Genomic DNA, 24,843 nt, shown 5'->3' with positions numbered 1-24,843 from the left:
ATATTCAACCAAATTGAATCAAAACAAATGCATCCTTTGGATATTGATGTTACAAATCCAACACTAAAAGAATTCCCTCATTATCTTTTCTAGAAAAAAGGTTATGTGTGTCAAGTGGACTATCACTCTTTAAAAATATTAAATTTTATTATATACCACTTTTTGGAAGAGGAGAAAAAATTGACATAAATAATTTTTTTTTAGATTAAAAAATATTGTTACAAAGTAGGAATAGAGTACTAAAAATTAGTAGTTTATATCATCTTGAAATTATTTATAGTTTTAGAGATATAGTCACTCAAACATGAGGTTTGTTTCAAAAATATTGATTTTAGTGTCAAAATTGGTCAAAAAGTGGAACCCATTATTGTGGGATCACCCTTCCTAATAGTGTTACATGGGGATAATGATTCAAAGATCCCCCTTTTGAATTCTATGGTGGAAGATATTTCTTGGGGTTTTTCTCTAAGTTTAGTAGGAAGGTTTCTATCCTTCATGCCTACTATTAAGATGGTTTAGAGATGGGTTTCTAAAAAATGGAAACTCAAAGGATCACTTGAGCTAGCTACTATGGAGGGCGATCTCTTTCCATTCAAATTTATTGTTGAGGAAGACCAGAGCCATGTTTTGGTGGGAACATGGAGTTATAATAAGTACCATCTAGCTTTGGCCAAATGGAAATTGGGTTTCAATCATGATGTTGATCTCCATAGAATGGCCCCAATTTGGATTAGGCTTTAGGGTCTCCCTTTAAAGTTCTAGGATGATTAAATATTTAGGTGGATAGGTGACTCATTTGGTCTTTTTATCAAGGTGGATGTTGTCACACTCCATAAATCTCATCTTAGATTTTCCATATTTTGTGTCAATGTAGCTATTAACAAACCTCTCCCAATTAGTATTGCTCTAAATCCAAAATGGGGGACATAGAACCAAAAAATTAGTTATGAATATGCAAATTTGTGCTATCAGAAATGTAAGGAAGTATGGGCATGTGGTCACTTACTACAAAATCACAATGTAAGAAGATGAGAAAATGAAAGGGAAGGGAAGAGGAAAAGCCTAGAGAAATAGAACCAAGGTGTTCCTCAAGGGTGTCCCCAAACTCTACCCTACCGCCTATGGGGGATGCAGAGAAGCAGGTTGATTAGTTGGATTATTACCTATTTATAGTAAATATAGAGTTCATCTAGTCTCTTCTCCTAAGAAACCTGGAAATAGGAAAGACATAGTGATCATCTTTAGGAAGGAGAGATATTGACTAATATACGTGGAGGAGATGTGGTTCAAGCCCCCCCAAGGAGGAGAATAAAGTTTCAATGGGTGAAGCTTTGTCCCAGCCAAGGGATGATAGGTTTTCAGAGGAAATTCCCCCCTTTTCAACTCCATAGACTAGCATCGAGAATGTAGAGAGATGGCTATGTATGTCCACTAAATGGGTTGATTGTCCCTCTCTAAAGGGTACTCTAATGGTCTCCTTACCATCTAAACAAGATTCTTCACTTACTTCCATGCTCTTCTCACCCTTTGTTGATGATGGAGGTCAATAAGAACCCAAGAAGAGAACTCATGGATAGCCAAAGCCAAATGTGGGCTCAAACATAAGAACTCATAGGCTACTGACAAGAGTGGAAAGGACAAAAAAAACTTCTTGAGATATAGCTTGAGGGAAGAAAAGGACCTTGGAAGACATCCAAAAAAGTAAAAATGAAGTTCATCACATGGAATATGAGGGGCCTTAATAGCCCACAAAAACAATTTTCTCTGAGACAAATAAAATTTAATCATAAGGTTGGTGTTATCCTCATTCAAGAGGTTAAGATGAATATTAAATAAAATTAATAAAGTGGTATGTTATATTTGGAAAGGTGCTAAGAATGTGTATAGTGAAGTGGTAGAAGCCTTAGGGGGAATTGTGACTATGTAGAATCTAGAGAGATTTTATGAGGTGGAGATATGTGTATAGTGAAGTGGTAGAAGCCTTAGGGGGGATTATGACTATGTAGAATCTAGAGAGATTTTATAGGGTGGAGATATATTGCCACACTCATTTCTTGGTTGTGGCCCTCTTTGATGGGATCAATAGCTAGATTTTTTTTATTTTTTATTTTCCTAATACAAGGGGAGGGAGACTTTAGGTTCAAGAGGGGGTCTATATATGTATCAAAAATTGCAAGGGTTCTAAAATCATGTGTTAGTGATTTCAATAATCTTTTCTACTTGCTGGAGAAGTTTGGTTGGCTTGAGGACTTTTCTGAGAGTATGCATCATATGGGTGGGTTTCTTAGCAGGAATAATCTTATTGATATGGACCTTCAAGAAGTCCCATTCAGATGGTCCAAGAATCATTTGTGATAGAATCTAATTCAGGTTAGGATAGATAGAGTGCTTCTCTTAGTGGACTGGGACATTCTTTCTTACACCTCTCTCCATGTGTTCCCTAGGACTATCTCAAACCACTCCATTCTTTTGTTTAATTCAAAGAGTTAGTGTCCTAACAAAAATAAACCATTCAGGTATGAGATTATGTGGCATTCCCATCCAAACTTTACGGACTGTATTATTTAATGGATGAATATTAGGGTCCATGTTACTACTGTGTTTTGCAAAGAAGGAAAACTTGAGAACATTAAAATAGAGGTTGTGGGTTGGAATAAGTAATCCTTTTGAGATATTTTCAAATAGAAAAAGGAAATAGAGGGAAAGTTAGAAGAGATCCAAGAGTGTATGGTGAAGAGGGGCCTATCTCTAGCCACTCATGAGGAAGAATATGATTGGAAAAGGAAATGTAAGACAATTATAGGAAGAGAAGAAGTATTCTAGAAGCAAAGATCTAGAGTTCAATGGTTTTTTGAAGGAGATAGAAATGCAGATTTCTTTCATCATTTGGCCTCTAAACATAAGAAGACTAACACTATCCAAAATCTCTTTGATAGAAATAATGTCAAACTTGCTAATGAGGAAGAGATTGAGGCTTGGACCACCAGACACTTCCAAGAGAATTAAAACCCCCCACTGATACAAGTGAATTAGAATATTGAGGAGGCATTGTTGAATGTCTTCAATCCAATCATTGATGATAAGTAAAATCAAGAATTAAATAGAAGAGTTTCTGAGGAGGAGGTAAGAGACATGCTAGATTTTTCTCCATGGGACCTTATAAAGCCCCATGACCAAATGGCTTCCCCTCGACCTTCTTCTAGGTGTATTGGAATATTATCAAGTGTGACCTGGTGCATGTTGCTTGTGATTTCATCAGGACTAGTAAAATCCTTAACTCAACTAGACTTATATTTTTTTGGTTCCCAAGGTTGTTGAACCTACTCTTTTGGAGAAATTTAGACCAATTAGTCTATGTATAATATCCTATCCAAGGTGATGGTGAATCACATAAAGCCTATTCTAGATAAAGCCATTAGTGCTACCCATAATGGTTTTGTCCCTAGGAGTCAAATTTTGGATGTGGTGATAACATCCCATGAGGTCATATATTCCATAGAAAAGAGTGGTAACCTATATATGGCTTTGAATTTAGATATCTCAAAAGAATACAATAAAGTTAGGAGAGAATTTTTACTAATAATTATGAGAAAGCTAGGCTTTGGGGAGAGATTTATTTCTTTAATTGGGGAGATGATTATTTTAGCTCAATTATCAATCTCAACCAATGGATCCCTAGGATATTTTTTCAAAGATAAAATGGGATTATTGTAAGGAGACCCCTTATCACCTTACTTATTTATTATGGTAGCAGAAATTCTTGGGAGGAACCTCTTTTCTATGGCTTCCTGGGGTAAGATTGTGGGATATAAACTGAGAACTTCTCTACCTCTGGAGGTTCTACAATAAATTTTTAATGATACTTTTCTTTATGGTTTATCCTCTACAATGGAGGCTAAAGGCTAGAAGAAAATATTGAATCAATATGCAAAAGTTTTTGGACAACACATTAACTATCATAAGAGCACGCTATATTTATCCAACCTAGAGGTGGGCCTTTAGTAGTAGATAATGGGGACCTAAATTGCCAAGTTGCATCCCTTCCTAACACCTTCCTTACCCTCCCCCTCACTATGAAAGAAGTTACCTCTCAATTTTGGAATAGGATTATTGAAAGAATGCAGAGAAAAATGGTGAGGTACAAAAGCCAGGTGCTTAGTAATGTTGGGAAACTTCAAATCATTGTCACCTCACTTCAGTGGATCTTGGTATACTTCCTATCACTATTCAAGGTCTCTAGCTAAGTCAAGGATATCCTAAAGATAATGTAGAGGAACTTTCTACCTTTGGGTACGGAAGAAAAAAATGAGAATGAGTCTTGTAAGCTAGGAGAAGTTCTGTAAACCAAAATCCTAGTGGGGTTTGAATCTAAGGTGAATAGGTTAATTTAAATAAGCCTAGCATGAATAAGGTGAGATAGAGAATGGCTCAAGACTTGATGAGCTAGTCCAAAATAATTACAACTAAATACTTGCAAGGGTGTTATACAATGATGGTTTCTATTGACACAAAAGTCTCCACCCATGCCTGAGGTATGACCCTCAAGTGACCTTTTGTAACATGGAAATAACCTCCAAGTGTGGGACTTATGCTCAGAGGCTGAATCTCCAAAGAAGGTCAGCTTCCTTACACTCGGGATGCATCTAAATTGAAGCTTGGGAGGAAAATGGAGAGAGAGTGCATGAAATTAAAATGCTAAAAGGAAAAGGGGGTGATGCACCAAATTGAAACTTGGTTACAACTCTTCCTTTAGATGCACAAAACATGAGTGAAAATCCAAAATATATAGATCTCATCTCTATTTATCTCCCATAAATCAAACATAGGTCAGAACTAATGAGATGATACAAGGAAAAAATAACTTTCACAATGTAGCATTCATGAGAAAATTGACACATGATGTAAACTAGGAAGATGAAAGGAAAGAATTCAACTTAAGGAAAGATGTCTACACATATAGATGAATGTGAGAAAAGGTAAAAAGTGATTTTTCATTAATGGAAGGAAACATGACTAATTTACAAAGCATATGCTATTACAAAAAAGAAAACACAGAAAAACCTAGAAAATATTTACAATGTTTCTTTTTGAAGAGTTCAAGCATAACTCAGATCCAAACTTGAAAGTTTGAACCTAGACCATATCAGAGTTAGGTTATAGAGAGAAATAAGTAAATATCAGAATAAAATCTGATTTTCAAGTGTAACTTCTTGTTAAAGTGACAGGAAGCCAAAAAGTGAATGCACCTAGTTGTAAGGGAGATCTAATCCAAAAGATTTGATTATTCCAAGCATTGACGAGGCATGGAGATGCATTGACATCATGGAAACAAGGCCTAAAATTTTCCTAGCATTAAATATATATGCCCTTTTGACATGTGGTGGTCAAAAAAAGTCAAATTATTCCATTGTAAAAAAACCAAGGGATGGTATAACACAACTCGAAAAAAGAAGAAACTGAACTACTTGTACAAAGAACAAAATGAGCTAGTAACTGAGCTACTCAGGAGAAAAATAGACCAAGCTACTTGGTTAAAGAACAAACTAAGCCACTCAGCACTATAAAAACTAGTACTCAAAAAAAAAAAAAAGACTAAGCCAACACGAAATGTTAACCGCCAACTTTGGCATGTTAACCCACCAAAGAATCCATCCCATTGAAGATATATAAGTTATCAATGATGAGTTGAATGGGGGGAAAGATAGCCAACATTTTGGAAACTTAGAGGGGATGCTTTCTTCCTAAGAATAGATTAGTGGCCTTAAGATATCCATTGGGCATGGAGTTACCTAAAGAGAATGAAACATTATCCCTCCTGCAACTTCACAAAATATTACAACCAGAAAAAACAAAAAGCTCTAGGGATCTTTGAAAACCCTTGTAAAGCTCTAGAAATTTATGTACGCACACTTTTTGGAAAGATAACAAAACCTACTCTAATATGCACAAATATTTACAATCTAAAAATCAAGAAAATTCGTTACCTAGATTGTTGAAGTAGCCCATTCCTCATAAACTGATTTTTCCTTCCATGTGTGTCAGTAGCTAAAAATAGTAGAAAGCATAACAAACATGTTCCTACATAGAATTCCTTCTTCGCAAAGCTAAAAGAAATGAAGCTCTCCACCATTGGGGCATTGAAATTTTGAGAAAAATATATTGCTCTTCCTTGCAATCACCCTTATGCTCTAGAATGAGTAAGACCACATTGTTGTGCTTTGCAAACTCGGTATCCTACTAGTTTGAAGTGGCTCCTCCTTTTTTTGTGAAGAAAATATCTCCACCTTGTCTTTATTGCATTCATAAGCCACCTCCTCAAGAGCTATTGGTATCGTATCAAGCCTTGAGAAGAAATTCATTATGATGCTAGAAAAATCATCTTCCAAATCATAACTTGCATTTATTTTTCCTTCTTCCTTATGCTCATGCTTGTCTTCCTGCTACAACTCATGGTTTTAATTTTCTTCTCCTTGCAATAGGTACATGATCATTCGTCCCCATCTAAATCTTGATTAACTATCTTTGGTTCCTCAAGGGTAGAAACCACCTCATCATCCTTTATCTCCTTCCTCTCCTCAAGTAGCTACTCAACATCAAGTTGAGAAAGTGTAGTCTCTTTATTATTGTAGCATAGAATGGAAATCTAGGGAGTCTCACTCCTTCTAAATCTAACAAACATGCATTTGGGTGGCTCTTCTTTAGATGGTTTTGTTAATGTTTCTCATGACTGGGCCTTTGGCTCTTGTATAGAATTTTTTGTAGAATAGGAGGGTTGCTCTATTTGAAGATAGTAAATTTTCTCCTAGAAGGCTCTTGTGCTTCAATTTCTTGCACTTAAGAAAGCTTGATCCTTGTCTCTTATTTTTCTAGAGCCAATCTTCTTGCAAGGTCCTCCTCAAATTGGTCCCTTCTTATCTCCCACCTAGAGAGTTAATGACAACATGATAATTAGGGCCTTGTTGTTGAGAAGAAGATAGAAAAGAATAATCTTCATCATACTACCCCTCTTGGATCTCCATTTTTTGTTGCATTTCAATTTCATGTTGCATCTATAGAGTCCTAATATCATATTCCTAGGCCTATAACTACTTCGTGTTTTCACCCACCTAGATTTTGAAAGTTAGCAACCACTCACTCTATTCATGAAACTTCATGTCCATCTTCTCACGTTGTTTGTGAAATTTCATGTCCATATGTTTTTGGAACTCCAACATCATATCTTCAATCTTTTTATATGGGGATGTTGGGACTATAGGAGCAGGTGTGGGAGGATGATACAAATTTTAGGCATAACCATCTTTAGGATGGGATTGATATTGATAGAAAGAGGGATGAGATATAGCATTTTGATGATATGGGGGGAAATAATAATGATTTCTATGAAATAGGTCCATGGTTAAAACTTCATAAAAGCTGAAAAATACTAGTATTTACCTTAGACAAAAATAACAATTACATGCAAATATAAACAATATTAGAAAACAATAGATAATACAAAAGAGAACACAAGACACCAAGATTTAACATGGTTCACCCAAACTCTGGGCTACATCCACCAAACAACAAGTCTAATATTATTATGATCCAGTGATTACAACCTGATTACAATTTGTAATCCCTTATAGCTCAATACCACCCTAAGAAGTAATTTTTGCATCACACCTTATGAAAAAATCCCTAACCCTAAGCCCTTTTATACAAGTATTTTGCCACTGTAGGGTTAAAATTAGTTAAAACATGTTGGCCATAAAATGTTGATAAAATAGCCCATCAAGGAATTTTGGAGTATGTACAGTACTTACCTGATCAGTTACCATAATCTAACAATCTCCCACTTGGAGACTGATCCTATAGCAATACCACTACCACATGGGGCTCCCACTAGATCAAACCACCCTGGACTCAATTATTATGTTATTCTATTTAGTCTAAAAGACCAATCAAAGCTAAAGAGGAGTTTAACTTCTCCCTTATTACTAGCTTTATAAACATATATGTTGGATTGTCATCTATATGTATCTTGTCCATCTTTAAGTGTCCATCATCTAGAATTGACCAAATGAAATGGTAGCACAACTACATGTGTTTTGTCTTTGAATGAAAAGTTGAATTCTTCACAAGATGAATGGCACTCTGACTATTTGTAAACAAATAATTATCCTTTTGAGAGTGTCCCAATTATTTTAGGTATAACTAAAGCCATATCATCTCCTTGGTTGCCTTTATAGTAACAACCCACTATGCCTCTATAATGGATAAAGCATTAACCTTCTATAACCTAGAAACCTAGCTCACTACTGCCCCACCAACAGTAAATACATAACCTATAGTATTATGCCTGGTATCAATATCCCCTACCAAATCTGAGTCAAGATATCTTTATAAATTAGTAGTAGAGCCCCCAAAGTATAAGAACTTACTAGATTTTCCTCTCAAATATCTAAGAATCTATTTGACTACATTCTAATGCTCAATTCCTAGATGACTCATATACCTACTAAGGGTTTCCACTGCGTGTGCAATGTCTAGACTTGTACATACCATAGCATACATCAAGCTTCTTATAGTTGAAGCATGAGGTACCTTGGACATTTTTATCCTCCTCTTCTTGTGTCTTTGGACACATCTCCTTAGTCAACTTCAAATGACTAGGTAAAGGTGTGCTAATAGCTTTAGCATTCTCCATGGAAAAATGTTGCAACACCTTTGCAATATAATAAACCTAAGATCATTTCAATTTTTTATTATTTCTATCTCTATAAATCTTCATACCAAGGATTTGTTTTTCTGCCCCAATCCTTCATAGAAAATACATGTGCTAGCTGGCATTCAGCCCCTTAATGTGATCCATGTTAGGTTCAGCTACAAGCATATCATCAACATATAAATATAAAATAATGTAGTTTTTATCATCCAACCTCTTAAAGTAAACACAATGAATTAAATGACACCTACTATATCCATGCTCATGCATAAAATTATCAAATTTTAGATACCATTTTCGAGGTGCTTGGTTCAAGCCATATAAACATTTCTTTAATTTGCACACCAAGTTCTCCTTACCTTTGACCTTAAATCCTTGTGGTTGTGCCATATATATATCTCTTCATCCAAATAACCATGAAGAAAGGTTATTTTAACATCAAGCTAATCCAATTGCAAATCTTCAATAGCCACAATACTTAAAACAATACAAATAGAAGTCATTTTTACTATAGGAGAGAATATATCATCAAAATTAATGTCCTTTTTCTATCCAAATCCTTTTACAACTAACCTAGCTTAAAAAAATTTCTTACCTCCATCCCCTTCATTCAACCTATAAACCCATTTATTCTATAAAGCTCATTTACCTATAGGAAACTTGCCTAAATCTCAAGCCTTATTTTTCAAAAAAAAGTCCATTTCATCTTCCATAGCAGACTCTCACTAAATCATAGTATCCACCTGCACAGTTTCATCATAACATTCAAGTTCACTAGCACCCATTAGTAAAATAGAGTACAAAGAAGGAGAAAATCTTTTAGGAGGTCTACTTAGCCTTGTTGACCATCTAACATTCACTGGGGTGTGTGGTATTTGTTGTTGCAATTGTTGTAGATTGTGCAGAATTGTTGGAACATCATCTTTTGGAGTATCATCTAGCACTACATAATCATCTTCTTTCTTCTCATGTTGCTGCAACAAATCTTTATACAACACTTTCTCATTGAATATGATATCTCTACTTCTTACAATTTTATGATTTTCAAAATTTCAAAGCCTATAACCAAATTCATCAATGTCATATCCAAAAAATACACATTTCTTTGACTTAGCTTCTAGATTGGTTCTATTTTCAAAATCTATCTCAATAAATGCTTCACAACCAAAAGTTTTCAGAAAAGAATAATTCACCTTCTTACCATTCCATGCTTCCTTTGGAATACCACAACCCAAAGGAGTAGAGGGACCTCTATTAATCAAATGTATAGTAGTATTAATAGCCTCTATCCATATGTTTATGGGCAACCCTACATGAAACCTCATGCTCCTTGCAAGCTCCATTATAGTCGTGTTCATGCATTCAACCACTCCATTTTTCAGTGTAGTCCAAGTGGAACAATTTTCTATCTACGAATACCATTAGTGGAGCAATAATCTTCAAATTCATGATTGCAATACTCACCACCATTATCAGATCTGAGACATTTTAATTTCTTACCAATCTCATTTACAACAAAGCATTTCCGTTTCTTAAAAGTTTAAAATACATCAATTTTTTTTCTAAGGAAATAAATCCATACTTTTTTAGTTGTATCATCAATAAATGTAACATAATAATGAGAGCCACCAAGGGAAGATACCTAAGCTGATCCCCATATATCTATATGCACAAGCTCTAATTTCTCATTTTTTTTCCTTCCCACCTGTTAAAAAACTCACTCTCTTTTGTTTTCCATACACACAACTTTCACAGAAATTCATATTAACACATTTCAATCCTAGTAAAAATTTCTTCGAATAAAGTACTTTCATACCTCTCTCACTCATGTGCCCAAGTCTATTGTGTCATAGCGTTGTATCAGAATATACAACAATTGTTTGTTCTCCCTACTTAACTATAGCAACTATCCATGAACATTCATTTCTCTTTGAAACAATTAAAGTAGAAGGAATAGTATGACATGTACAAAGATATAAGGTGCCTACTTTCACACTTTTTTCTACTACAAGGGAACCTTTAGAAACCTTCCAATTTTTATTATTAAAAGTAACTACACAACCCTCATTACCAAGTTGCCCTGCTGAAATTAATTTCCTACTTGGCCTTGGAACATATATTACCTCATGTAGTAGCCAATGATTCCCATTCTGTAACTTAATCTTAACTTTTCCCTTTCCAAAACTCTAACAAGGTTTATTATCCCCAAAACTAAAAATCCCAAAATCCCCTTGGACATAATCAATAAAGTAAGGTTTCTTCTTTCTTTAGAAAGTGTTGATGATTCATTTAAGTGATCCATAACACATCCACGTTCTGCCATCTTCATATTGAATAAAAGCTTCATGAGAAATACCTTTTTGAAGGGGAGGGTTCTTCATACAATTTCGCTAGGGTTTCCATCAACACTTCTACCATCTTCATTTTGTAATGTTAAATGTCATTGATGGTGTCAAACATCACCAAATGCTTCCAAGTGCCTTTCTATCTAAAATCTCCTAGTCATCATCTACCATAGTTCCTTGTTTCTTGGATTTTCCTTCCAACAGCTTCCATAAATCCTTTTGATAAAGATAGTCTTCCATTTGCATTTTACATAACTAAAATTTCTACCCATTAAACTTGTCAACATTTAGCTTACCCTCATCATTTCTACTCAACCATGAGACTTTCCTGCAGAGGATAAATAGAGAAAGAAAAAAAAAAAAAAACTAGGCTCTTATACCACTTGTTAGGATTAACCTCAGACAAAAATAATAATTACATGCTAATATAAATAATATCACGAAATAATAAATGTCATAGAAGAGAATAAAAGACACCAAGATTTAACATTGTTCACCCAAACCCTAGGCTAAATCCAGCAAATAGCAAGTCCAATATTATTACAATCCAGTAATTACAACCTTATTACAATCTGTAACCCCTTACAACTCAATATTGCCACAAGAGGCAATTTTTACACCACACATCATCAAAGATACCTAACCCTAAGCCCTTTTATACAAGTATTTATGTCACTTTAGGGTTACAACATGTCAACCATATGTTGGCCATACGTTTTCCACAGCCCAAAAAAATTTCAAACTGAATTATGAAGTATGTACAGTACTTCCTTGATCAATCACCAGAAACTAACAATCTGGGTAATCTAAACCTTATGCAAAAGTCACTATTTGAAGAGTTGGGGAGCCTCTTGAAAGAAAATTGTATCTCATCTTTCCGAAATCTAGATAAATTTATTTGGTACAAAAAAAATTCAATAGATATTTGGGACACATATCATCTTGTTGAGAAATTGGACAATAGGAAGGCCCTAAAAAGGAAGGGTATCAGATGGAAACCTCCCATGATAAATTGGTAGAAACTCAATTTTGAAAAATCTAGAGTAATGGTAATGTAGTGGTCAAGGGTATGATCCAAGATGAACATGAAAATTGCATTAAGGGTTATGCAAGTAACTGTGGTAAAGTCTCTAGCAATGAGGTGAAAGAAATGGGTCTACTATGGGGGTTAGAGTGTGAATCTAAGCATTCAAAGTTTAGTAGTTGAGGGTGACTCAATGTTGGTCATTGAGGCCATTAAAGGGGTCTATAAGATGAGTTGACATGCTAAGGTGATTATAAGGGATGCCCAAATATTATCAAATAGATTTATTAAGACCAATATATGACATGTGTAATGCAAGGGAAATCAAGTGGCAGAAAACTTGGCGACATACGGACACGATGTCAGCAATCAAAAGATCTAGGATAGGGAGTGTGATCTTTTGATGGTGGTTTAAACACTTGTTCAAAAAGAAGAGATTTTAATACAATAATGACCAATTTGTGCAACTATTTTATTGGAGTTAGATTTACTATGGTGCTTTTCAAGCTGAGGGTTTTTTGATGGTGATTTTAAATTAGAACAACTTTTTAATTAATATCTCTATTATGATTCTCCATGTGAGGAGAAGGTCTATAACTCAAGGCAAGATATGGTGCAATTTGTTCCAATCCCAAAGGATGAGCCTTTCTAACTCTTAATGACTATTTTTTGGCAATAATTATGGAAAGGGGATATGGTATCATGAAGAGAACATATATTATCTTAAGTTTGCATTCAAAAATCATAAGTGTAATCAAAACATAATTACCACTATAATTAATCAGTTTTATCATCTAGAAATAAAAGATCTATGTCTTGGTTATTTGTGCATTTTCCTTAGTTTCTCTAGTAGCCTTGTCGAGGAGATTACGAAAGTTGTGGATGATTTAATGGTTGAGATTGGTGATAGCAAAGCTATTGAGAATTCCAACACCTAGAATGAGCCATCCAAAATTGAAGAAGTTATCAAGAAGGACAAAGTGAGGTGGACTTACTTAAGGGAAGGGGGTTTAATTCCATTTATGGAATGCATTGAAGGTCACAATAAGAGATTCTCATGAAAATTTATACAATCCTAAAAGAATTTTTGGGTGACTATGCATGGAGCCTCATTTTAAACTGTGGAGGATTTTATTGCTATCACCACTGGTTTGGTAATGGAAGGAAAAAAGTGGAGGAAGTAGCTGAGGGTTGCGGACAAGATGAGCCTAAGGAATTTTTTGCGACACAATGAGGCTCTTATTAGTTTCCATGGTGGGTTTTCTCGTGATGAATTGTCAGAACCCTAGGACATGGTCTACTAAATAATTATGAAGGACTCCTATGTACTATAAGTTTAGTGGTTGTATTGGGCATTAAAAGTTTAGTCTTTTGGTAGAATGGAAACCCCACTCTAACAATATCACCATGGAAGACAAGTATAAGGTGATTTATTATTATCATTTCCCTATTCTCAACCACTTTAGGAATAGGGATAGCATTTCTTTTCCTTACCTACTTCTACATTCTATGGAGGATTGTGTTTGGAATGTGCATAAAAAGAAAGAAGAAGGCAAGATTTTTACCAGATACCATCAAGCCTTGATGTTTCACCTATTTAAGTTTTGCAAGGGTCTTAACCCTCTTATTCCTATCCTAGTCCCTTCCCCACTCAAGAGTACTGAGGTTGCCCAGAATTTGTTCCCCTGTGAAAAAATTTGGAATGATAAGGAGCCCTCTGACACTATTAGGAAGGTTTAAATGGACAAAATGAAGGTGTTGGATGTGGAAATTAGTGGAGACATAGCTAGGAATGTAACCCATAGGTCTAGAAAAAGACTGAGAGACAAGAATCCCTCTACTCCTCCTAGCAAGGAAAATTTGATTAGTTCTAATTCTGTAGAGAACTTTGGTAAGAAAGGAGGCCCTAGACCCCAAATAAAAGCCACTTGGAGAAATAATGGTGAACAAGATGACAAGGGGATGACTAGTGAGGAGACTTTTGATGGGGGTCATGATAGTCCTATGCCTTATAGGGTGTTAGATACTTTCAAAACTAAGACCAACACCCCTCCATTCTAAGAAAGAGGGTGATATGGGTGATCAAGGGACGGTTACCTCCCCCATTACAGTTTTAAACTTGGAAGCTCATAATCAAGGGAGTAAGAATAAAAAGAAGGTCTAGGTTGACAAGCCCATGGGAGGTGATAAAAAGAATGAGGACAAGATTGTGGCCACTGTTGACCACCATTCCCTAGTTATTCAGGATTTTTCCTGATTGCTTGTTTTTCTTTTTTCTTTTTTATGTTGTCTAGTTACTATTTGTCCCATGGGGCTTATTATGTTATCTACTGCACTTGGTTTATGTCTAGAATCATTTAAGAGGATAAAGTTTTTGCATAATTATGACAATATGTTAGCTGATAGTTGTAGTAAGCTAAGTATATAAATATTTTAATATAGGGGCTTTTGGTATTAAGAAAGGGGGTTGGTTAATTGTATAGTAATGACTTCTGACTAATCTTCAGCCTTATTTTTCTCTCTATGGGTCAGCCCCCATTTTGACTACTTCTTTAATATCAAAAAAATATTTACTAGATTGTTATCAAAAATTTGATAATTTCTATAGATAAAAATAACTATTATATTTTCTAAATGAACGGTTACAACTTAATGTATACTTGATGTAAACCTAAAAGCAATTTAAGATCAAACAAGAAATTGTAATGGATTAACAATTCATTACAAACGTAAATTATTATTTTTTGAAATCTTACAAGATTGAATTTAGTCATAGCGAAGACGTGTATATACGTATATTGTTCCTCATGAGACATCCAGACATTGAAAACCTACGCATCAATCTCCTCATATCTTTCGTTTGACATTCAAATGAGCTACTAAACCGAAATGGAGTAACTTTCTTGTACAGATATCGAGACGAGAAAGAAGATAAGATTGAATTTCCTATACACACAACAAATTTAAATTTTTTTTAGAGGTTAGTATAATAATAGATGTGACTCTTAGATCTTGTCCCACGAGATGCAATGTTCAATATTTATTGGGGCACAATTACTAGTATTTTGGCATCGACGTTATTCTTCAAGGAAAAAGGGATCAGCCATTTAGAAGCTACAAAAGATAACCAAAATGAGCACATTAAAAAGAACATCCTCCTCCTCCTCCTCTCGTCTCGTATGGTGTCCAAAATCTTTTGTTTCCCAAGATAATAATAACAATCTCAAATCTGTAAGTACAGAAAAGAACCCTAATGGCATTCTTGGCCCTGCACCCCAAGATAAAAAGGTGGATCCTCCTCTAATTCCTACTAAAAGGCTACGCAAATGTTCCACTTGTCTCCAAATTAATTATAAGGGTGTCACTTCTCTAACACCAAAGAATACTAATAATATTCTTGACACTCCAATTGAGAATAAAATGTCAGTTCCTCCCAAATTGCAACTAAAAAAATTCCATTCTCCTAACTCCAAATAATTTTTATGGTATTCTTGGCCCTGCACCTCATTTTCCAAAGACACCCAATTGTAGTGTTTCTCGATCTAGATCTCCAATACACCAAAAATCAAGTACCATGGCTTTCAATTATCTTGTTCCTTCAAAGGAAATAATGCAAGAATTAAATGTTACTTTTGCTAAAGATATTAATCCTGAGGAGTTAGACTCCAAGCCAAGTCTAATGTTTAGAATAGAGAAAGCTCATTGGCACTATGAGGACAATATAAGAGATCGAAATCCTCGTCTAAAGACATATTAGAAGTTAAAGGATTTCATCCAATGTTTTTTCAGTAGTTGTGATCCATTTAAAACAGTAGACTCTAGCCATGTGAATGCTATTGTTGATGGATTCATTGCTTTTAAGCAATCTATTCCAGTTGCAGGCTCAATAATTTTGGACAAGTCCAAGGAGAGGTGTCTACTTGTGAAGAGATGGAAAGGTCATTGTTGGGGTTTCCCTAAGGGAAAGAAGGACCCCCATGAAAAATATCACTTATATGCTATTAGAGAAACTATTGAAGAGATAGGATATGGTATAAGACAAAATGTGAGGGTAGATAATTTCATTAAATATTTCGATGACAAGAGACGAGTAATTTTGTACATTGTCAATGTAATGGATGAGAAATATCCTTTCGAACCAATGACCAAGAAGGAAATTAGTGAAATTGCTTGGCATCCATTTCAAATCATGGAGAAGGATAGCAGGAAATATTTTATGGTTCTCCCATTTCTTAAAAAATAAGAAGTAGATGAAACGAAATTGTGTGTCCTCAACTACAACACCATTGAGTGGAAATAATAAGATATGTACTGTTTGGAAAGCTGATATAACAAAAATTAATTTGACACCAAGGAGGTTTCCAATAATACACAATGCTAAAATTGATACTCCTAACACTTTTCATTTGGGTCCTTCAACTCCTTCCAAAAAGTTTCAAAATAGTATACTTAATCTCAATATCCAAGTAGTTCTACTTGTTCAAGTAGATCTAATTATTCTAGAACCAACTATAGTTATTCATTTACCACCCCTTATCCATCTATATATCCTTCTTCAAAGTAATTCATTTAGCACCCCTTACTCATCTAGATATCCTTCTTCAAGAACTTCTTCTTATACAAGTGCTACTCCTTGTCCACCTTAATCTTCTTATTCTAAGATTAACCTTGTGATGTCCAACTATTTCTCTAATTCCTAAGCATCATAGAGGGTCTAGATGCACTTTTCTAACCAAATGTAATATCTAATTTACAACTATAAACATACTGTTTATGGTTAAATTCAATAATTTTAATCTATATACAATACCAAGAATATCTTAAGCAAGAAATGTAACAAATTTATTAGTAAAATTTTATATTCCAAATTAAAATAAGTTATGCCCTTGAATTTTTTTATTTTTTTTTCTAAAATTACTACTAATATATATAACATTGTAAGAATTATAGAATTTGGGAAAAAGTTGTAACTTGTTTAAATTAATTAGCATTCACTAATACTATAATCATATTTATATGGTGTTCAAGAAATGTTGAATAACTTGTACACTAGACATGAATGAATGCCTAAAATCTCTTATCCTAATTCTTTTTAGTAAAATTGTTATCTCTTCACAATCTGCTTTCCAATTAGATAATAGATCTCCTTTTTATTTTTGGATTTAATTGAGTGTTTATTGATTGACTTTATCAAACTATTTTATAATTCATCATCAGAATAATAAAATTGGAAGAATAGAAAATTCTCTCATCCTAATAATAGATTGTTAAGTGGAATTAAAACTATCTATGCAAAAGAATCTTCATACAATATAATTTGTTAATTATAAATTATGAAAATAAAAAATAAGTAATAATATTGTAAAAAAATTTTAAAACTATGGAAAAATTAAAGAATTGCTTATTGGTTGTACAAGAAATTTTGGAATGGTCAAACCTAGTCTTTGAATCAATCATCCTAACTCTCTTCATTGATCTTTTAGGCACTAGTGGAAAATATTAATACTTTCTAAAGTTGTCTTGCAATGAGTGATGAAATATTTAGTAGGTACAAAGTGAAGTATTTCTTCAAATTAGGGTTGATGGTATTTGTCTTCTTTGATAAAAGTAAAATAAAATTCTCACTATTTTTCAATGTCTAAACTTATTAACTTTATTAACATGAAATTCTAATCAACAATAAAAAAATTCAATGTTCTTTCTTATGACGAGTTAACAATGAGTTATTTGTTGTGATAAAGTTTCATATTCTTGTAAATGGATCTTACATAAGATGTAAATAAGTTTCTTTTATATAATTTTTAGTAACAATATAGTTTTATATATAATAAAGAATTACTATGGAAAGCTATAAAGTCTTAATATCATTCATATTTTTACACATATACAAAGAAACAATATCAAGTAAATTTAGTTATTTTAAATTTAAATATTTTACTCGTGCTAGGAAAATCATGTCAATCTTATTGTCTCATTTAATATATAAGTATTACTCATGTATTCAGCTTAATTAAATTTCTAATATTACCTTATTTGACCTATGAAATTGGAAACATCAATAGAGTTAGTTAAGGTAAGTGGAGTAGTGGTGTTTAATGTCACACGCCCATCAATAAAGTTATAATAGATGCTGGATGAAATAAAATAATAATATAGAAATAATATAGTGAATGTTCAACCAAGTGATCCTGGGTATGATATAGAGAATGGACATGGGGAGAGTACAATTAACTAGTCCAAAATTGTATATAATCTAGAATGGATATAGAAAATTGCATAGAGAAGATATTTTAAAATAAAAGAATGGTTTGAGAGGAGAGTAGGTGATTAAAGAGAGGAACAACTTGGAAAAGAAAATACACGGAAACATGAGAAAAAAGGTCAATGCCAAGATAATTTTGGTGGATGAACAAAACTATTTTGAGAACATGAAGACCAAAAACATCATCGTATTGATTAGGACTACATACATATATGTGTATGAATTTTTGGTCTTACCTCCAATCTTTCAACCAATTGATGCTTAGTCTTAGCAAGAAAATATTTAGAAAGATACGTTTCTTCAAATTTTTGGAGTAACAATAGGAAATAATGTAAGTTTTTCATTTTTTAAGTAATGGAATGTCCAAACCCAATATTGTATCCAATTGCTACTCATTATTAGGAAGGAAAGCTTCATAAAGATGTGTTTCTTCAAGTTTTTGTAACTTAATAATAAGAAATAATGTAATTAGTCATCTTTCCATAATAATTTAAACTTCAGAGTACTTAATCTTACGATTTTTCAACAATTGAAATAATATAATTTCACATATCCCATAATGTCTTATTTTCCGATAAACCTTCTCAAATATGTAGAAGGTTAGGTAGACATTGATAAAATAACTTATTGTATTATCTTCAAATACTTTAACTAAGAAATTTCCAAAACTTAAAGACATTAAAAATATAACAATTGATTCTATGAATTATTGACTAAGTAAATTTCATATATGTTCTTATTGATTAAAAATGTAATATATGCATAAGAGTGATATTGTCTATAGATGTTGAATTATTGATTCATGTTTGATTGTAAAATTTTATATTTATAGAGAAATATCCTAGATAATATATAAACAAATAATTTTTACATTAATTCATAAAAACAAACCAACTATTATAAATAACTATATAAAGTTGTATGCCTTGTCTATATAAATAGATTATCTATTCATTGAAAATAAACATTTTTTAAAAATTTGTAAATATTTTTCTAATGTTAAATACTTCATACCATTTTTATGGTTTCCCTTAATATATTTATTTATTTCTTAAAAATTAAATTTATACTTGTGAATATATCATGATTACACAAGATTGCTCCTTTCTTAATTGTCCTAGAAGCTCACCCTATATGTTGATGCAGGAGCATCCTGGGTTTCTTTGTAATCCTGTACATTAGTTCATTCTACCTAGTTCCAATTGGGTTGACTTTGTTCACATTTAATTTTGGTATAGTTAAGTATATTTGATAAGGGCCTACTTGTGGTTTCTCTATGTTCTAGAATTATCCATAAGCAATTTTGGCAAGTTTAAGTAGGGTGTTTAGGTTTAGGGTTAGGGCAGATTTTTGGGGGAGAGTTCAAAAGAAAAGAGATATGTGGATTTAAAAAGTTGATTTGGAGATCTGGAAGTTGTACATTTGTAATTTCCTATAACCCAGAAGGCCTTACAGCTGGGCATGTATGTTGAATATTTGATGAATCAATAAATATATCATTGTTCTCTCTTTCCTTGGCATTGTTCCTCATGTTTGCTTTCGTTGTGTTAACTCTTGTAGGGTGGTTTGGATAGCTAGGTGTGCCTTTGGCCCTAGTTATTCATCCCTTTCCTACATCAATTGGTATCAGAGCCCGAAGTTCAACCTTGTGGAGATTGGATCATGTAGAACCCTGATTTGGATCTAGTTGTAGGGTGGCAGATCTGTGGATTTGACCTATAACTTGTAGAGGGTTATGATCTTGCAAGAACTTGATTTGTAAAGATGGTTCGTGGTAGAGGAAATAATGTTGATAACACTATATTAGATCACTTAAGAAAAATTGCAACTAGATTAGATGTTGTGGAGACAGCCCAGAGGAGAGGAGTGCATCTTGAAGATGTAAGTGATGATGAAGCAGCACCACCAAACCATAATCCAAAACCTGAAGAAGATCGAGATGAGGAAAGATTGTTGCAATTATTGTCTAGGGAAAATTCAAAGCCTATTGTAGAAGTTGTTCCTTATTATGGGAAATTGGATACAAATACTGTGCTAGATTAGATATCTGATATGGAGAAGTTCTTTGAGTATGAAAACAATCCTGATAATAGAAAGGTGAAGATTGTAGTCACTAGGCTGAAAGGTCATGTATCATTATGGTGGGAGCACTTGCAAACTGATAGACAAAGGAGAGGAAAGGAGAAGATAAGAACTTGTCCAAAGATGGTGAACAAGGTAAAGAACAAATTCCTTCTTGCTAATTACCAAGTTAGCTTCTTGAGAAAGATGCAAAATTTGAAACAAAGGGACATGACTATGAAAGAATATATCAAAGAATTCTATAGATTGGACATCAGATCTGGACATGTGGATGATGATGTTGAGAAAATTGCAAGGTACATTAATGGATTGAGATCTAGAATTCAAGATGAGATAAGTTTTGTGAAGTTGGAAAGTGTGGAAGAAGCATATGAGTATGCCTTGAAGGCTGAGGAGATCTTGACAAAGAAGCATGAACAAATACAAAGAGGTAGAGGTGGTAGATTCCAAAGGGGTAGAGGTAGATCTTATGAAGAAAGTAGTAGATTTGACAATTCTATGCAAGATAAAGGAAAATCTGAATGGAAGAGTGATGATAAAGGCAAGACCGAATGGAAAGGTGGTAATTCTTACCAAGGAGGCACTAATTCTTACCGAGGAAGAGGTAATTCCTATTCTAGAAGTAGATTTCATGGTAATTGTTTTAGATGTGGCAAAGAAGGGCATAGATCTTTTGAATGTAGATCCTCTAAAAGTGGACAGAATAATAGAAATGTTGTGATTCAAGAAGACATTGAAAGTTCACCAAGTGGACCTGAGGTTGGAGAAAATCTGATGGTGAGAAGAACCTTATGTAATAAAAGAAGTGATGAAGAACTTGTTTTAAGGAGAAGTCTTTTCAAGACAAGATGTAAGATGGCTAGAAAATGCTGCAAAGTGATCATTGACAGTGGAAGTTCTACATATCTGGCATCAGAAGAGCTAGTTACCAAGTTGCAGTTAGAGAGGCTGAAACATCCCAAACCTTATCATGTTTCATTGATCAAAGATGAGCATAAGATATTGGTAAGTGAGCAATGCCTTGTGAAATTTAAAATTGGACATTATGTTGATGAAGTTTTGTGTGATATTATGCCCATGGATTGTTGTCATATTTTGTTGGGTAGACCTTGGCAATATGATAGACATGTTGTACATGATGGAAGATTGAATCAATATACTCTTTGGGTGAATGGGAAAAAACAAACATTGTTGCCTTTGATTGAAGTCCCAGATGAGGTTAATTGTACTACTGTAAAGATTTGTATGGTTAAAGGGAAAGAATTTGAAAAGGAAGTGAAGAAGAATCAGGCTTTTTTTGCCATAATTTCAAGAAAATCAAGTTTTTTCAATGAAGGCCAAGTGCAAGAGAATAATGCTAACCGAGTGCCAGATAGTGGTTACTGAGTGACAGATGGTATTATTGACCAAGTGCCAGAAGAAATTGTAGAATTGCTCAATGAATATAAAGACATTATTGTTGATGATCTTCTTGATGGATTACCTCCAGTAAGAAGTATAAGTCATTGTATGGATTTGATTCCTGGAGCAAGTTTGCCACACAAAGGACCATATAGATTGACACCTACAGAGAATGAAGAACTTAACAGAAATGTGCATGATTTGTTGTAGAAAGGTTTGATTAGAGAAAGCTTGAGTCTATGTGTTGTACCTACTATATTAGCACCTAAAAAGAATGGAGAATGAAGAATGTGTACTGATTCCAGAGCCATTAACAAGATAACAGTGAAATATAGGTTTCCTATGCCAAGGATGGATGACATAATGGATTGTTTAAGTGAAGCAAAGTATTTTACCAAGATTGATTTGAAGAGTGGCTATCATCAGATCATAATCAGAGAAGGTAATGAATGGAAGACTGCTTTCAAGACAAAAGATGGTTTTTATGAATGGTTGGTTATGCCTTTTGGTTTGACTAATGCACCTAGTACTTTCATGAGGTTAATGAATGAAGTTCTGAAAAGATTTTTGGGTAAGTTTGTGATTATTTATTTGGATGATATTCTGATATTCAGTAAGACTAAGGAAGAACATCTTGAGCATATTAGACAAGTATTGCAAAGGTTGAAAGAGGAAAAGTTGCTGATTAATCTGAAAAAGTGTTCTTTTATGCAAGAGGAGATTGTGTATCTGGGATTTGTGATTTCAGTTGATGGTTTGAAGATGGATCCTGAGAAGGTTAAAGCAATTTTGGAATGGCCTACACCTGAGAATGTGAGTGAGGTAAGATCATTTCATGGTTTAGCTAGTTTTTATAGAAAGTTTATAAAGAATTTCAATGTTGTTTGCAATGCTATGACTGAGACAATGAGGGGAGATAAAGAGGAATTCAAGTGGACACATGGAGGTGATAATATTTTTGAGACTGTGAAACAAAAGGTTGCAGAATTACCGATATTGGCTTTGCCTAATTTCAATAAAGTATTTCAAGTTGAATGTGATGCAAGTGGTAATGAAATAGGAGCTGTATTAAGTCAAGAAGGTAAGCATGTTGCTTTCTTTAGTGAAAAGTTGAATGATACTAGAAGGAAATATCCTGTGTATGATGTGGAGTTTTATGCTATTGTTCAAGCATTGAAGAAGTGGAAACATTATTTGATGCCTAAGGAGTTTGTGTTGTATACTGATCATAAAGCTTTACAATACTTGGGAAGTCAGCATAAATTGAATCAAAGACATATGAAGTGGGTTGAATACTTGTAGAGTTTTAAATTTGTGATTAAGCATAAAAGTGGAGTTACTAACAAAGTTGTTGATGCATTAAGTAGAAGACGTTCTTTGTTGACTGAAATGAAGGTTGAAGTTCTTGGTTTTGATGAGATTAAAGAGTTATACAATGCTGATCCTAATATTTTTGAGGCATGGAGAGAGTGCAAAGTACCAAATCTAATAGATCACATAAGTAAGTATGATGAGTATTTCATTCAAGAAGGTATGTGGTTCAAAGGAATTCAATTGTGTATTCCTAGAAGTTCTATGAGGTTGAATCTAATTAAGGAAAAGCATAGTGGTGGATTAGCTGGACATTTTGGAATTGATAAGACACTAGGTTTGTGGAAAGAAAAATATTATTGGCCACAAATGTATAAGGATGTTCAAAAATTTGTAAAGAGTTGTGGAGTTTGTCAAGTTGCAAAAGGAGTGAGTCAAAATAGTGGTTTGTATACACCTATTACTGTTCCTAAGAAACCTTGGACTGACATTAGTATGGATTTTGTTCTTGGGTTGCCTAAGACAATGAAAGGGTATGATTCCATATTTGTGGTAGTGGACAGATTTTCTAAGATGGCTCATTTTATACCATGTAAGAAGACATCAAATGCTGAGCATGTTGCTGAACTTTTTTTTAAAGAGATTGTGAGATTGCATGGATTACCAAGAAGTATTATTTCTGACAGAGACAGTAAGTTTGTTGGATATTTTTGGAAGACTTTGTGGAAGAAGATGGGTGCTGAGTTGAAGTTTAGTTCTACATTCCATCCACAAGCAGATGGACAGATAGAGGTTGTGAATAGAAGCTTGGGTAATTTGCTAAGATGTTTGGTTGGAAATAAGCCAAGTAATTGGGAGATGGTATTGGCACAAGCTGAATTTGCATATAACAATTCTGTGAATAGGAGTATAGGGAAGACACCTTTTGAGATTGTTACTGGAATGTATCCTAGAGGCATATCAGATTTGACAAATGTTGTTGGTGAAGAAAAGAGAAGTGCTGTAGGAGAAGAATTTGCTGATTTTATGGAGTCTTTGCATAAGGAAGTGAAGTTGAGATTGGAACAAAGTAATCAGAAGTATAAATAGAATGCTAATCAGTCTAGAAGACACCATGATTTTTAGGTTGGTGATGAGGTGATGGTTCATCTAAAGAAAGGAAGATTCCTAGCTAGAACATACAGTAAGTTGAAGATGAAGAAATTTGGACCTTATAAGATCTTGAAGAAGTTTGATAGTGGTAATGCTTATGAAGTTGAGTTACTTGATGATATGGATATATCTCCTATATTCAATATTGCTAATTTGTATAAGTATCATGAGTCAGAGGATGAAATTGTTGTACTTGATGATTATCCTAAGAAGCAAATCGAAGAGATTGAACAGATATTGGATCAAAGAGTTGGTAAGAGCACAAGAGGAAAAGATTACTATGAATATTTGGTGAAGTGGAAGAATAGACCAGTTGAAGATGCTACATGGATTTCTTAGTCTAAGTTGGATTCAGCTCAGTGTGTGACACTTGCATGATTCAGGAGAATCATTTTTTTTCAACCTTGGTTGTCTGATGCAGGAGCATCCTAGGTTTCTTTGTAATCCTGTACATTAGTTCATTCCACCTAGTTCCAATTGGGCTGACTTTGCTCACATTTAATTTTGGTATAGTTAATTATATTTGATGAGGGCTAACTTGTGGTTTCTCTATGTTCTAGAA

Source organism: Cupressus sempervirens, chromosome 7 (assembly GCF_028749045.1).
Source record: "Cupressus sempervirens isolate cs-2001-9-10 chromosome 7, ASM2874904v1, whole genome shotgun sequence".
Classification (NCBI taxonomy): Eukaryota; Viridiplantae; Streptophyta; class Pinopsida; order Cupressales; family Cupressaceae; genus Cupressus; species Cupressus sempervirens.
This window is presented reverse-complemented; position numbering follows the sequence as displayed.